Here is a 16,175-nt window from a genome sequence, read left to right as displayed (position 1 = left end):
CTCCGTGACAGCTAGGTAAAGGAAAAGAGGCTCTCTTGCCGTCGGCTTGGAAAATACGGGCGGCTCAGCTAAATGTGCTTTCAGGTCGAGGAAGGCATGTTCGCATTCCTCGGTCCACTCGAATTTTTTATTTCCCCGGAGCAGGTTGTAGAATGGCAGACATTTTTTGGTTGATTTAGAAATAAATCGATTGAGGGCCGCCACCTTTCCTATCAGACTTTGAACATCTTTTCGCGACCGGGGTGAGGGCATCTCGAGTAGCAACCTGATCTTATCGGGGTTTGCTTCTATTCCCCTGGTATTGACAATGAAACCCAGGAACTTTCCTGACGGGACCCCGAAAGTATACTTTTGGGGGTTTAGCCTCATGCCGTATTCTCTCAATATCTTAAAGCATTACTCCAAATCGAAGACATGGTTATCGGAAGTTTTCGACTTGAACAGCATGTCGTCAACATACACTTCCATATTCATCCCGATCTGGTTGGTGAACATCTTATTTACCAACCTCTGGTATGTAGCCCCGGTATTTTTCAGCCCGAAGGGCATGACCTTGTAACAATAAACGTTAGTTGGGGTCATGAAGCTAGTGTGTTCCTGATCTGCCGGATTCATGGAAATCTGGTTATAGCCCGAGTATGCATCCATAAAAGACATGAGCTCGTGCCCCGCCATGGCATCTACTAATTGGTCGATCCTTGGCAAGGGGAAGCAATCTTTGGGGCAGGCTTTGTTCAGATCAGAGAAGTCGATGTAGGTCCGCCATTTCCCGTTGGCCTTCAGGACCAACAAAGGATTGGCAACCTAGATCGGGAACTTTGCTTCGCGGATGAAGCCGCACTTTAAGAGTCGGGCTACTTCCTCCTCTAGGGCCTCAGCTCGGGTTGTCCCTAGGCGCCTTTGTTTCTGGGACTTTGCAGGCATGCTTTTATCCAAGTGGAGGGTGTGCATGATGACGCTCGTATTGATCCCTACCATGTCTCCATGAGACCAGGCGAACACATCTAGATTCTCCCATAGAAACTTAATCAGCTCCACCTTCCTTTCGCTACATAGATTTTTCCCGAGCCCTACCACCTTCGAGGGGTCTTGTGGGTCGATGTTTACTTCCTCGAGCTCTTCGATGGCCTGAAGCTCGGATCTATCCTCACCTACTCTGGGGTCGATATCATTATTTGAGATGATATTCTCCCCTTTGGCATTTTGAGGTTTTTCAATCTCAAGACTAGGCACAAGTTCCTGAGATTCCTCATTCCCGCCCTGGATGGTCATCGTCTGCTGCCCGGGTTTTAATTTTCCCTTCATAGAAATGCTATAGCATTCCCTGGCAGCGAGCTGATCGCCTTAGACAGTGCATATCCCCGAGGAAGAGGGGAATTTTAGCGTGAGGTGGCAGATGGAGGTTATTGCTTCGAACGCTATCAAATTAGGTCGGCCCAAAATAGCATTATACGTGGTGGGACAATCGATGACCACAAACTCGAGGAGTTTTGAGATAGTCCGAGGTCCCTCTCCCAAGGTGATCACCAACTCGATTGTTCCTATTGCTGCCGACCCTTCTCCAGAGAATCCGTATAGCATCATGGAGGTGGCTTTCAACTTGGTGACAGATAAACCCATCTTTTCTAGCGTAGACCAGAATAACAGGTTCACCGAGCTCCCATTGTCGACCAGTATCCTCCTAACTCTCCGGTTAACGAGCTGAGCGGCTACGACCAGAGGGTCATTATGAGGGAACTGGACTTGACTGGAATCTTCCTCAGTGAATATGATTGGTTGTCTCTCCAATCGCTGCTGCTTGGGTAGATGCTGCTCAGGGACGAACTCAACTCCATTATAAGCCTTAAGTTCGTTGACATATCTCTTATGGGCATCTCTGCTCGTGCCAGCCAGATGGGGGCCTCCGGAGATCGTGGAGATCTCTCCTCCTATCACAGGAGGAGGGATGTCCTGATCTATTCGAGACCCGGGCTGACTTATCGGAGCTTCCGGAGCTGGTTGGCCGGCGGAAACCCTATTCCGCGCATACTGAGCCAAGGGTCCAACTCTGATGAAAGTCTTGATCTCATCCTTCAGGTGCCTACAATCATCAGTGTTGTGGCCAATGTCGTTGTGGAACCGACAAAACTTGGAGGGGTCTCGCTTACCCTTCTGGTGCTTCAACGGTTCCGGCTTCTTCCAGGGGAGGCAAACAGAGTTTGCTAGGAAAATTTTCTCCCTAGTGTGTGTGAGCTCGGTATAAGTCGCGTAGACTGGCTTAAACTTTTCCACAGACTTGTTCTTCTTCGGGCCGTGCTGGGCGCCCTCGCTGTTCCCTTTTCTCTTGCCTCCACCAAACTGGTTATTCTGTGTAACGGTTTGTGTCGCTGTCACAACATCCGTTCCTACTCCAACGGGTTGTTCAGGGGCCTGGCTGGTTCCTGCGGCCGACGCTCGCACCTCCTCCAGGCTTATCCACCCCTGGGCCCTATTTAGGAATTCACATGGTGCTGACACCTTTTCTCTGTATCTCTTCCCAGAGCCCGCCTCCGATGAGGATTCTAGTCCTCAAGGCCATAAGCTTGGAACTGTCATCTGCGTCCTTGGCCCGAGCCGCGACGTTTGCGAATCTGCTCAGGTAAGCTTTCAAAGGTTCATCGAGCTGTTGTCTTACGTTCGCCAGGGTGTCGGCTTTGACGCGGGAAGCCTAAGAAGCTCGGAATGTCCCCTTGAAGTCGGTAGAAAAGGCTTTCAACGAGCTAATGGACTGCTTTTTACTCTGCTTGAACCATTGCCTGGCCAGCCCAGTCAAGGTGGAAGGAAATATTAAGCATCTCAGCTCGGGACTGATGTTATGGGCCATCATTAGGGTGTTGAACATACCCAGATGATCCGGCGGGTCCTCGTCCCCATTGAACTTGGACAAGTGAGGCATATGGAAACCAGGTGGATACGCCGTAGCTGCTATGCTGGGGGCGAAGAGCTTGAGTTCGTCCCCCGAGTCGTACTCATCTTTCTCTTTTTCCGATAGGAGCTTCCTCATTAGCTCCTCCATCTGAGCCAGTCGCTCCAGGGTTTGGTCCTTGCTTCCTTGGTTGTTCTGGGGCTGTTCAACAGCTCCAGTTCCATTGTACGTGTTGGGCGGGTTATAGCCCCTCCTATCTTGAGATAGGTTATGTGGGACATTCCCGCTATCACGTACTTTAGATAGGCCCTCCCCTTGGCGAGCACGACAGCTATTTCCAGCTGGATCTTCTCTCTGAGAGTTGAGACGATCTCGGAGGTCGCCCCGCGGGGTGACCCGAGGGCTTTGTGCCGAGCTCAAACGATGGAGCAGGTCTTCGCCGGACCTGCCACTTCGATTACTCCCAGTCCAGTAACTTCCATTTGAGAAGCTCGGAGCCCGCCGCTGAGGGTGAGGATCCGGGATTTCTCTGGGCACCCAGCTGGGATGGGAAGGTCCGACGGAAGGAGGATTTCTCCTGCTGCTCCCATGAGCCAGAATGTCTTAGACTGAACGGGGAGGAGATGGATATCTTATCGGTGACGGAGGATGCCTGACTGGTGACGCGATCCTGGTCCCGTCGGGGCAGATTAAGTTAGGTCGCGGTTGCTCCGTTCTACCATCCCCCGCGTCCTGGGCTTGGCGGTCTGAGCGTGGTGCAGGACGGCTGGCCGGGGTGGGCTGTTGTCGCGAGCCCTCCCCGGATCTTCTTCGCGATCTGCCACAAGCAGTCCTAGGTGCACTCGACGGTGGAACTGAACTAGGAGTTAAGGTCCGGACCGATCGGCTGAATGGCTGATCGGCCCTAGGAAGTTCCTCAAATACTGTTTCCTGGTGATGCGACATGGGAGTAGAATTTGATGTCGAGGGTTTGGCCGACCGACTAGGCCTGGGTCGATTACCCCGGCAGGACTTATGAGTCCCACCATGCCTCTTTCTGACGTTAGCATCGGTTGTAAGAGGGGGTAATCGGGCCAAAACCTCTTCGATCTGCTTGTTTGCTTTTGCCAACTGACTCCTCAATTGTGCATTCTCCATTTCTACTGCCGTGTAGAAATTCAGGTTCAGATTGGGCGTTCGGGGAGCCGAACTTCCAGTATCGTCTTGGCCCATTGGCTGCTTCCCCGGTCACTGCTGAACCTCATGGTTTTGCTCGTCGGATATGGCGGCATGGTGGGCCTCCTGCCCATCACGTTGATCCGCCTCATTATCGTGTCTCGAGCGAGTAATTACCATGGTTGGGTTTTTGCGATAGCACCAATCTAAGAACTCTCAATGAAAGCACCAAACTGTTGACGCGGTTCTTCGGCAACAGATAATTATATGAATAAGGAGACAGATTAGTGCTAAATGATGAACCATAATATATGAATGTTCTCAAAGGAAGATTATAACTCGAATACTTTTTTAGGTGGTTCGAAGGTTAAAATCCTTCTAGTCCACCAGCCACTATTATTGATATATCTCTGATATTCCTTACAGGGTGTTTCTTTACAAATTCGAAGTCAACCCTTTGCAACACCCAGGGTCTCCATATTTATAGGGAGAGGACACCTGGGTGTTGGCAAAGGGGGTCATCCCGTGACCCTCTTACCCATCATGTCACTTTTGTGATATTCATGATTAATTCCTAAAACCTGACAATGAAGTGTGGTCTAATCAATAGGTAAGGGGGATAATGGGCCGCATGGCCCAAACCAGTCGTGGGGTGCCTGAACACGCACGTTTATGCTGCGTGTCCGAGATTTCAAGAATGGAGTAGACACGTGAGGTCTGATATGTGCATGTTTACATTGCGTGGTTGACTTTATAAAGGGTTGGAGGTGTCAGCTCCAGATCGTACCTTGAACTTGATGTGGTCTCAGCTCGTGGTGTCCACGCTGCTGACCCGATGCCTTCGAGTATTCTCACTAAACCGTTGGTGACCTCGAGCTAAAGAGGTAGAGACTCGTAACAGCAGCTCCGGGTAGGTGGCTTCCACGTGGCTGATAGGATTATGCCCTTTTACAGCTCGCTAATACCCCGTGGATATTTAGGGCGTACAAGGAGCATATAACCTGAGGTGGATTAGAATAAGATCGCTGGATAAGTTTAAATTACGTAAAACCCTGGATACAACCAGGTATAAAACTACACTGGATACAACCAGGTCAGAAACTTAGAAGCTTGGAAAATTGATTATTCGTCGGCCTTTTAAGAACTCGAGATGTCAATAAACCTATCATAAACTAAGTTTAAATCACTTAAAACCCTGGAGACAACTAGGTCCAAAACTTGGAAAGTTGGGAAAATTGTTTAAAATCAAGGGCTTTTTAAGGCTCGAGTTGTCAATAAACCTAACACGAACTAAGTTTAAAAATATTTTAAATCCCAGATATAATCGGGTCCAAGGCCCAATTTTTAACATGTATGATATAAATCAACACATAAAGTTTGGACATAACTGAGCTCAAAATATCTATTCCGATCTAAAAATTGATTCCTAAAATCTCGAATGTACAAGTCTAAGGAGTCAGAAACATGAGAGATAATAAAGAAAGGATAAATAGATAAAAAGTTAGATATATAAATTGAAAATAAAATTGTCTCGAGGAGAAAAACTGTAACGTCCCTAAGGTAGGGTACGTCTGCCACATACTCGTAATTCTAGGGTTTACGAGTATGTAAGGCACTTGACCAAAAGAATTAAATAAAATGATACGAAGAAATACAGAAAAATTTAAAACTTTTATATAAACTTATTAGAAGAAATTATTACACGTATGAATACTTTAAATTTAAGGCAGCCATATGAAAACTCTAAACCATTATTGCATTGCTACTGAGTCCGTGCTCCACAAGTTGCTCAACAGCTAAAGCCACACCTGGAAAAATGTTGGAAAATAACATAATGAGCTAACGCTCAGTAAGAAAATCTCATGCATACACATACACATGAATGTCGTGAGTTTGAAGTGCCCATATACTAATATGCTGACTTATATACTTATGCATTTCATTTATTGCTCATACACTTTCAAACTTTACTTTTATGCTCTTTCTTTTGGTTTCACATTTTTATGGGCCCGATTTCACTTGTGCACACTGTTTGATTCAGCCAATGCCTGCAGGGCTTGTTACACATATCATATAGAATCCCATGGGTTCTCCTCCGGCTAGCCATCATCTCAGCTAGGCTCATCATAACACTCATTTCATCGTTGCCATAGCTGCCATACTTATTACACATATGGAGGAGAAAGACGGGAACATGGCAAACATATCTGAATGGTCAACTCTGACCTAGCCCACACTAGTGGACGGCCACTATAAGCCTTAATAGACCTCCGTCTTCTTTACTGAACTTACTTGATTGCTTCATCGAAACAGTGGCACCCTTTTTAACATCTTATTATCACTTTGCTTAAGCCTTGTGTCATTAAAATGTTTAACTTTGCATAAAACTTTTCAAGGCATTTCATAACTTTTCTCATATTCATATGCATGGTCTTATATCACATAATAATGTATCACATAACTGTACATGCCATGCATACATGCTGATGCTGAAATGCCAATGTTCATGTTCATGATTCGTGTTGATGGTATTCAATCAAGGTATTATATCACATCTCATATAACTCAAAACATCTTTAGTCATAATACATGAAGCTTTGGGTTGGTGGCGTTGTTATACCTTAACGTAGAGCTATGGCTCAAGTCTAAGGTTTCCAGCCTAAAAACTTAAACGCTTCATATATAATAACATATAACAAATCATGAACATAGAGTAATCCACATATCCATCAACATAAGAACACATACTTGCACATAATTCATATCATTCTTAACCAAGTAAGACATCTTTCACATATCACAGAATTCATCAATTACATATCACACAACACCCTTATGGTGTTCATATAACCATTCTTCACATACTTATCATATGCATCATCATCATACCATTCTTAACTCATCAGATGTACACAATCAATGTAGTCATGCATCTTACACTTAAGCACAAAAGGTGAGATTTACTTACCTTAGGTCCTTAGCTTATTTTTAAAATTCCTCACCAAGAGTCAATCAATCAAATCCATACAAATCCTATTCAAGGCACATCATTTATTAAATTCTATCAAAATCATAAATATACACTATTGATAGTGTATATTAATAATACCAGAAGCTATATAAATGATAATAATAAATTATTATCAACGTAATGCAAATAACTCTTCATATAAAACCATGCTTTAAACCTTGCTCATAAGATAATGCACCCTTATGATAATAATAATAATAATCCCAACAAAAATAATAATTATCGTCTATAATTAAACTTATTTCGATATTAATAACAAAATACTTCAATAGCAATACGTATATGGATGTATATATTCAAATAGTCATTTTATAAAAGAAATCATATTTTTAACATAAAGTTGTAATAATCAATATAATGATAATAATATAAATATAAATATTTATATTATTATTAATTAGTCATAATATCAATTCCAGTGATATAATAAATATACTTTCTCCAAACTTCACTGGTCTTACAAATATCAATTAAATATGTATTTTTATACTTTATTTAATATCTAATATTTTCTAGAAAATTAGACAGCACAACGGCTATAAAGTGGACAATTCCAAAATCAAAACCTGTATAAAAAAAAATATATAATCCCAGACAGCCAGTAAATTACAGAAAATATTCCATATATCAATAATATATAATTATATACCATAAATACACATAATAACAATTACTCTAATCAATCACAATTAAATCACAATATATAGGTTAAAGAAATTATACCAAAATGATCGGGCTCCACAATAAGTCAAACGATGATTTTCTGAGACTCAAAACGTACTTCGGAACCTCGAACACTAAGTTTCGACCGTCGGTCTACGGTGGATCGCGGTGGCTCGTGGTGGGCCCACCACCCAACTATGGTAGATGTAAGAACAAGTTATTGGGTTTTGAAGCCCACAACACGAGGAGCACGATGGTGGTGACGGATCGGCAAACGGATGCCCGAGGTGGCCGAATCGCAACTTTGAAGTCGCGGGGTGGCCGAACTTAAATCGAGTGGTTGAGGCATTTAATCGGCGAGTGAGCTCTAGATTCCCACGTGGGTCGATAGTTCGGAGGCCTCTGAATCCAACGGTCCGGCGCGTGGCTAAAAATGGTGGCTGGAAAGTACTCCTGCGTCGTCGGCAACAGTAATACGCAGAGGAGAGAGAGAGAGAGAGAGAGAGAGAGAGAGATAGAGGGGTTTTCTGAGGAGAGAGAGAGAGACTCGGGTAAAAAAGAAAGGCTGAAGCCTTTTCTTTTTTTTTTTTTTTTTAAAAATTATTTTTAAAATTACACTTGGACCCAAAAATATTAAAATTCTTTTCAAATAAGCCCTTTAGCAAAACTTTCTTAATTTTATAAAAATCCCCAATTAAAATTATATGACATTTGGGTCCAATACTTGACTACTCAAGTTTCTCTCTCTTTAATCTCATTAAAAACATAAAATCATATTTTAAACACTATTTTTCCATTACTATTTCTTAAATTTGTAAACTTGTACATTTTATGTATTAAAACTCTGATTTATTATAAATAAATGTATTATGAAAATGTTGGATATTACAAAAACCTCAAACTGAGCCCAAAGGCAATTGTTTACAAACAAATATAAAAACCAAAAACAAAAGGAAAAAGATTGTCACTGAGCTCCTCCAGGTTGCTCTGAGGATGTAACCTCCTCGCCTTCATGCTCGCCTGTCGCAAAAATCCCCCGTTTCTGACGGTTCTAGCAAGATCCGAGCCTTGAATTTTTCAAGGTACGGATCCCACAACGCGGGATCCATGAAAGAAAAGTTCCCATCCTGGTTAAAGGCCTAGCAATGGTACAACATATCTTCCATGGACGACAATGAGGCCACCTTCTCTTCTTTGACTGCAGCCTCAACCTCGAGCAGTTTTGCTTTGGCTTCATCAACCTCACCCTGGAGTTGTCCAGTTTGAGCCTGGAGAGCAACCAAGGCAATCTTTGCAGCCTGCTCTCTTTCCTAGGATGAGGCGAGAGCAAACTTGGCTTCATACTCGCTCTTTTGAGTAGCCGCAAAGGCAGCTTTGGTGGCCTGCTCGCCTTCTTGAGCTGCTGTCAGGGCAGTCTTGGTGGCATTTATTTCAGCCTTGAGCTCATCATTTCTAGCCCTAGACTGAGCTATACTGCGATATTAAGCCAGGACAGATTGCAAAATAACAAGGCAAGTCAGATATATCCTTAGACGCGATAAAAAGAAAGATGTCACAAAGAAAGGATAACTTCTGTAAGGTTCATCTCCAGGGCTAACTCCAGGATGTTCTCCGAGCTCTGCTCCTCGATAGTCCTCAAGTCCCTTGAGCTGGCCTTATAGACGTGCCCCACCATGTGGCTCGCCGTCTCGTAAAGGATTCCCTAAAAGGCTTCAGGGATTTTCTCTAGATCTTGGGGATCTACTGGTATTCGGACGGTCGCAGCTGGGGCAGGGGGAGTTGGAGGATCAGCTTGTATTACTTTATCCACAGGAGGCGCGAACCAAGGTGGAAGAGGAGGAGGAGGAATCCTCCTCTCAGTAACGGAAGACACTTTGAGCTGTCAAGCTCGTGCCTTTCCCTTTACTAGGGGATTTTGGGACATTTCCCGCTGCCGGAGGGGCTTTCTTCGTAAATCTGGGCCTCTTCATGATAGGGCCCGAGCCGGTTTTCCCGGCTTGGAAAGCAGTACGGAGGTCAGGAGCTTTGGTTTGTTCCATTCTCTTTGTCTGAAAAGAACAAGAGGGGATTAGTTCTCAAATAAAGTCAAAAACATACAAAAGGAAAATAAATAAAGATCCTACCCTCCGGGCTGGGGGAGGAGTCTATTATCACGACCTCTGGCCTTGGGGCTATTGGAGGAGAAGGAGAGTCTACGACTAATATTTCTTGGATCCTAGGAGGTTCAGGTTGTGGTTCTACCTCGGGGCTGGACTCATCTACGTACTGCTTAAATCTAGGGGCAAAGGCGCCCCGGAGCAGAGAAGGCCATGTCCTACGGTTGGTTCCGTACTCCTCAAATATGGCGGACCTAAAATTTAAGGTATTATCGACAACAATGGTGCCCTTAGGGTAACTATTATCATGGCGCACCACCAAGTGGTCTACACACTAGAGCAGGGTGATATTATGGTTTGGGTTGTTAGGATGATGATGGACGAGATGATTTTGGTTAAAGCTAACTAACCTAAAATCGACAACAGCCCTATCTAGTTCCCTATAAGGATATGAGTTACCTTGGCCAGAGGGGCTGACTGCTGCCCCTGACGCAACTCGCTCTAAATCAGGTTCCTAAATAGCCTCAGGAACCCGCCTCTTTCACACAAGAGGCACCTCATCCTCTTCCTCGTCCTCGCATTCGATGGCTGGCAAGGCCTCTTCTTGAGAGTGTGGGAGCTCGTGGATTACCGGGAGGGTAGCCCGGGTCCTTAAGGCCAATGTCTGGCCTTCACCAATCAACTGGAACGCCAGCATCGTGGCGTCATTCACGATATGGTGGTAGTCCTTCTCACTAGGGGGCAGCCTAGACAATTTCTCGTACTGACCCCTAAGGGTTGCGGACTTCGCCGTCCTCACAAATATGGCTTCACGAGAAATAAACTCAGTTAATACATGTACAAGGGAAATATCTTGGAAAGAATAAAATTTCATGAGCTGAGGTCAGAGAATAAAGAACTTACAAGGACGATTGAAGTATTTGTGTTCACAGTTTTAGAATCCATTTGACATAAAGAACAAGTCTTTATAGTCGTTAGGGTGGCTTGGGAGCTCGACGACAGGAGCAGAATTGGGGAATCTGGTAAGATAGTAGAACCCGTCACCTCGACCTCTTTGTTTCGGGCTGGCTTTGAGACAGAAGAAATATAATATATCTTCCGGAGTGGGGACCTCCCACTCATGCTTCAAAACACAAGTATTTCAGCCCCGCCAAAAGCCTATAAGAATTTGGGGGGAGCTGAAATTGAGCCAACTTCACGAAATTCAGAAAATCCGCGAAGTATTGGTCCAAGGGAAGGAAGGCACCTGCCTTCAAGTGTTCGTCACTCCAGGCTGCGAAATTGTCCTGGAGAGGGGAGCAGCTCCGTTCCCCTTCAAAGACAGGTTGGGCAATGAAAACTTCGGTCTCGACCTCGATGTTGTGGCTCAGCATGATCTTGTTCACTCTCCCCTGGGTTGTGATCTTGGATACAATTATTTCTGCTTCGAAGTAGGCGTTGGGGTCAACCACTACCTCATTTTCCACCATTGGATCGAAGTGGGGAATGGGAGACTCAGAGGAGACCTCCTTCCCTTTTTTCTTTTGCTGAGAGGATGAGCTGGTTGTGTTCTTCTTGGGTGCGTTCTTCTTGGGAGCCATTAGATCTCCTAATGAACAGAACGACCTAATTAGTAGGCGACCTAAGAGGATTTAAAGGTTACGACGCAGAAGTACGGGGGAATGGTTTACTTTTGATGTATGAGCTGAGTTAGCCTCGGCCCCATCGCGTGATGTCATGCAGTACCCTAAGTTACGCGCCTCGATTTCTTAACAGACCCCTGATATTTAGGGATCCGTGTGTCAGAATATCAGGCCACTACTTTTGTAACACCCTCACTTATTTTAGTTAAAACCATATTTGAGGTGTTACGTTTTAAAACTATATCATAATTTATTTCTGCAGAAGTCTAGACATTTTTTTTTTTTTTTTTTAAACTTGAAAACTTATTTCACATTATTTACATTAAACATAAAGTGGGTCTCAAACATATTATACATAAGTATTAAATAACCCAATTTGTTTTCAAAACATAACTTCACACTTTATTACAAACATTTCACTGATAACTGAAATAACCCACAAAAAGGTCGATGTGTTCATATGTACAAATCAGGGTCAGGACCATGCTTCAGTTCTCCTCATATCATTCACATATTTCTTTCTCTACCTGCAACACAAGACAACTGTGAGCCTAAAGCTCAGTAAGCAAAGTAATGCATGCAATGCTAATGATTACCCAATATCAATGGACATATACAACTTCTTTTTAAATTTTGGGCCCCTTAATATTGTGCACACTGTTTGAATTGGTCAATGCATGCAGGGCTTGTTACACATACAATATAAAATCCCATGGGTTCTCCTCCGGCTAGCCATCACCACAGTAGGGCACATTAAAAACCTTATTCCATCGTTGCCCCGTCAGGCTCAAGAGTTAAGGCGGCCACACACTGTGGTGTCAATACATATAACAATAACTCATATGGAGGAGAAATAAAAACGGAAATATGGCAAACAATATAATTGGTTCACTAAAACCTAGCCCAAATTATTGGGCAGCCACTATAAGCCTATTATAGGCCTCCGTTTACACTTATTAACACTTTCATTTGCCTTTTCAAAACAGTGGCACTGAACTTAAACTTCTTATTACAACTTTATTTTATGTTGCACAAAACTTGCAAAGGCATCATATGATTAATCATCATAATATCATGCATGGTCTTATATCATATAATAATTTACCATATCACTATTATGCCATGCATACAAATTTATGATGAAGTGTCACTGTATGTTAATACCACTTACTCACAAAATATTCATATAATGCATACTTTCACATAACACATAATTCTTGTGTTGCAGTTGAGTACTTTACTTACCTTTTGTCCACAATATATTTCACCGTGTAACAAGTGATGTCTTAGGTATTGATGTGCTTATCCTGACAATAGCATGGATTTCTCATCATAATGATGGCAGTAATACATTGAACTCTCATTTAAAAAAAATACCCATAAGACTTCATATCAAATTTCATACCCAAAACATGCCTAAAATGCCTTAAACCACCTAGATCGAGCATTAGATTTATCTTAGACATTTGGGGAAATTTTGACAGAGTTTCCCCTTAATTTTAGCTATCCTCAAATATCAAAATACACCAATAATCAACATCAATTAACCTGCCATAACCATATATCCCAAATACCAACATGATTCATCATAAAGTTATCATATACCGATTTTGATAAAATTCTTATCTCCTAGATCATCACCCAAATTAAATGAGTCTCCACATATATTCAAACATTTATAAACATATATACTCTCTTATAAACTCAATCAAATAACCAAAAATCATCTTGTACTCCAAGAACCCCAAAAACCTCATAAAACACAAAATTTCACTTACCGAGCAACTTTTCGGCGAAAACAATCTCTTCAAGCTTTTCTAAACCTCAAACCACTTGGAAACCCAAAGAAATATCTTAAAAAGGATAAAACACCATATATAAGTTCTCAGAAAAATTCAAAAACATAGTTTAACTTCCAAGTACAAGAACTTACCATAAAAAGGCTAGAACTAAGCTTAATCTACTTCTTTGGCTTTGCTTTCACTTGGATCTCCTTAGAATTTCTTCAAACCAGCCAAGAAATGGTTTTTGGTTTTATTTTCTCTCTGTTTTTCAGAATAATGGTCGTGCAAAGTGATAAGGTTTGATGAAAATTCCTTATTTTCAATGATTTAGCCTTATTGTCAAAAGTTGACACCTTTCATCTCATCATTTCACCTTTTGACTTATGAAAACCTTATCACTTCAATAATTTCGACTTAATCATCTGCTAGGCCTATTATCCTTATGTGTAAAACACTCACACCAAACCTTAGGTCCATATGACTTCATACCCAATAGTTATGCTTACCCGATCGAGCGTAGCGCACTTATGCTAAGCTCGTTTTGACTTTGCATCCATACCACTGATTATGTATACCTCCCATCAAGAATTGATCTAATGGTTCTAAAACCATTTTTACATCATCAATGAGACCTTAATCCTACCTCGATTACATTTGGTAAATCCATAAATACTCAATTTTACACCGAAATACTAGTAATCGACATTGTACTATTTTCCACTACTTAACCTATTTTGCCTTCTATATCTCACTTTCAACACTTAATTCCATGCCTTGTCCATATTTTTCATACTTTCTTATATCTTGAGCACATCAAACACCCATAAAAGACAACTCAAATGCCACAAGGTTAATAATATTGAGCATACATATAGACATCACATACACAACTTTTATACTTATACATGATAACACTTATAAGAATATGCATATGCTCAAATTATACATATTGTATGATATGTAATGCAATGCAATCATGTGATTATTGGCTATATATATCAAAATAATGTGGGTGCTACAACTTTCCTTCGGAGACAGTTTAGTGCAAAACCACCCAAGAAGCGTGACCCCTAAGCAACCTGGTTTGGACTCTAAAAACTTTTCATCTTCTATATCCCGAATGGGTATTTTCTAAATTCGCCATGGATTACCCAGCTTTACCTAGAAATTACTGAGTTTTACGAATGTCGTAGTTCCAAAGATATTTTAGGACCTACTCATTAAATCTAAGTTGAAGCCTATTCGCTAAAAACATTTGGGAAATAACCTAATGTTGACTACGGTGAAGTGCGGATGAGCATGGTGAAAAGAAAAAAAACAGTAAAAGGAAAATTTCTTCAAAACCAAAAGACGAGGTACTTACAATATGTTCTTCGATAGAAAGTAGACTTTGCAGAGGAAAGTTCCTGGAAGACTCCTAAGTAACTGGGTGCAACAAATGGTTTTTGGATTTTTCTGAGAAAGAAGAAGGATTCAGAAATACAGAGGAGAGAAAATATAGAAAAATTTCAAATGAAAGTTGGTGAAACCTGAAAATTGCCTACCCTATTTATATGTAAACGACATAAATTAATTTGGGCCATCCGATTTGGTTAGTACAAGATCCAAAGGCCATGGTTAAAAAGAAAAAATGACAGCAAAAAGGTGACAAGACAATTATTGTAGGCCTCGAAATCCGAACAAACGCCAATTGTGGTATACCATGTGTCTAGTACTCGAGTGGTGGGTAGGCATGGTTTAATGCAACAGAAGTCTAAAAGTCCCTACTGTGTAGGTAAGAAGGTGACGACACGAACCATGAGCAAGGACTTGGGGGGAAAATGTTGTACCCTAATTTCAGCATGAGTCCTTCACTCAGCTCGGGTACATCTGACAAATAAATATACGGAGAAATAACCAAGGAAATGATATTTGTTTATTATCCACGTAAGCAACTCCAGCTTCACATGGGCACGTGTGGTGTTAGGCGTCCTGGATTTAACCCGAGCTACAAACATGAAGGTTGTGAAGCACGAGCTCATGATATTCAAATGGTTGCTGAAGTACGAGCTCAGAGAGATATCCAGCTCGTGATAATTAAAATATATTGCGTACCCGCGGATCTCCAAAGACTCGGGTACTTTTATGCGATTATTTATGACGAGCCTGTCATATTTAATGTCCCAGATATTAGGAGACCATTTATTTTGTGATCAAATCATATCTCAGTATAAATGAGAATTGTTTGTATTAAATGTAATAAATATGTAAATCCGTAATTGCCTCACACGGTTACCCAAACTTGTCCATGGAATTTATCTATAAATACTGATAATATTGGACAGGAAAAATGACGATTATTCTGTAATACTGAAACTCTACCAAAATATAGAGAGAAACAACAATAATATAGACTCGTGAACTAGGTGAATTTTAACTACTGAACCACGTAAAAAGATTTGTGTTCTTGTGAATTCATTTCATATTTCGATTTATTCTTAAGTACTAATTAAGCTTATTATTTCTTAAATATATTATTGGCGAAAAACCGCATCATCACTCTTCTTACCAAATAATTCCTAATTAAATTACCACCATTATTATACATATACATAGGCACATTAGACTTCACTAATCTTTTTAAAAAACAATAGTCAAAACTTTTACTCCAACTCTAATGCATATAATAGAATAGACTAGAATAGAGATAACATTATTAATTTGGCTGCAAAGAGATGATATTATTATAATAATTATTATTATTTAAGTAGAACCGTACCCTCACAACTCTGTATTCTCGTGTGTCCTTAATATATGTAAAAGGTCAAAGGTGACAACATTTTGAGAATAAAAGTCATGAAAAAGTCCAAAGAAAAAAAACTTATTTTACTTTTTTATATAAAAAGAAAAAGAGGAGAAAAAAAGGTAAGCAAGTTATATTTCTCTGGCGGCCAGCCTCCC

General features: G+C 41.5%; 2 long non-coding RNA genes across 2 annotated transcripts; both read right to left on the bottom strand.

Annotated features, from left to right (window-relative positions):
- Positions 1-5,584: 5,584 nt before the first annotated feature.
- Positions 5,585-8,325, bottom strand: LOC133789859 (uncharacterized). Its single transcript, XR_009873744.1, has 3 exons — positions 7,794-8,325; positions 7,008-7,072; positions 5,585-5,847 (listed from the first exon to the last, which is right to left on the bottom strand). It is a non-coding gene; the product is annotated as an uncharacterized LOC133789859 (long non-coding RNA).
- A 3,429-nt stretch (positions 8,326-11,754) lies between these two features.
- Positions 11,755-13,571, bottom strand: LOC133789858 (uncharacterized). Its single transcript, XR_009873743.1, has 4 exons — positions 13,385-13,571; positions 13,230-13,304; positions 12,697-12,758; positions 11,755-11,978 (listed from the first exon to the last, which is right to left on the bottom strand). It is a non-coding gene; the product is annotated as an uncharacterized LOC133789858 (long non-coding RNA).
- Between the last annotated feature and the right edge of the window lie 2,604 nt (positions 13,572-16,175).

This window comes from Humulus lupulus, chromosome 7, assembly GCF_963169125.1.
Source record: "Humulus lupulus chromosome 7, drHumLupu1.1, whole genome shotgun sequence".
Classification (NCBI taxonomy): domain Eukaryota; kingdom Viridiplantae; phylum Streptophyta; class Magnoliopsida; order Rosales; family Cannabaceae; genus Humulus; species Humulus lupulus.
The sequence above is the reverse complement of the archived record's forward strand: the minus strand, read 5'-3'. Positions and strand labels throughout refer to the sequence as shown.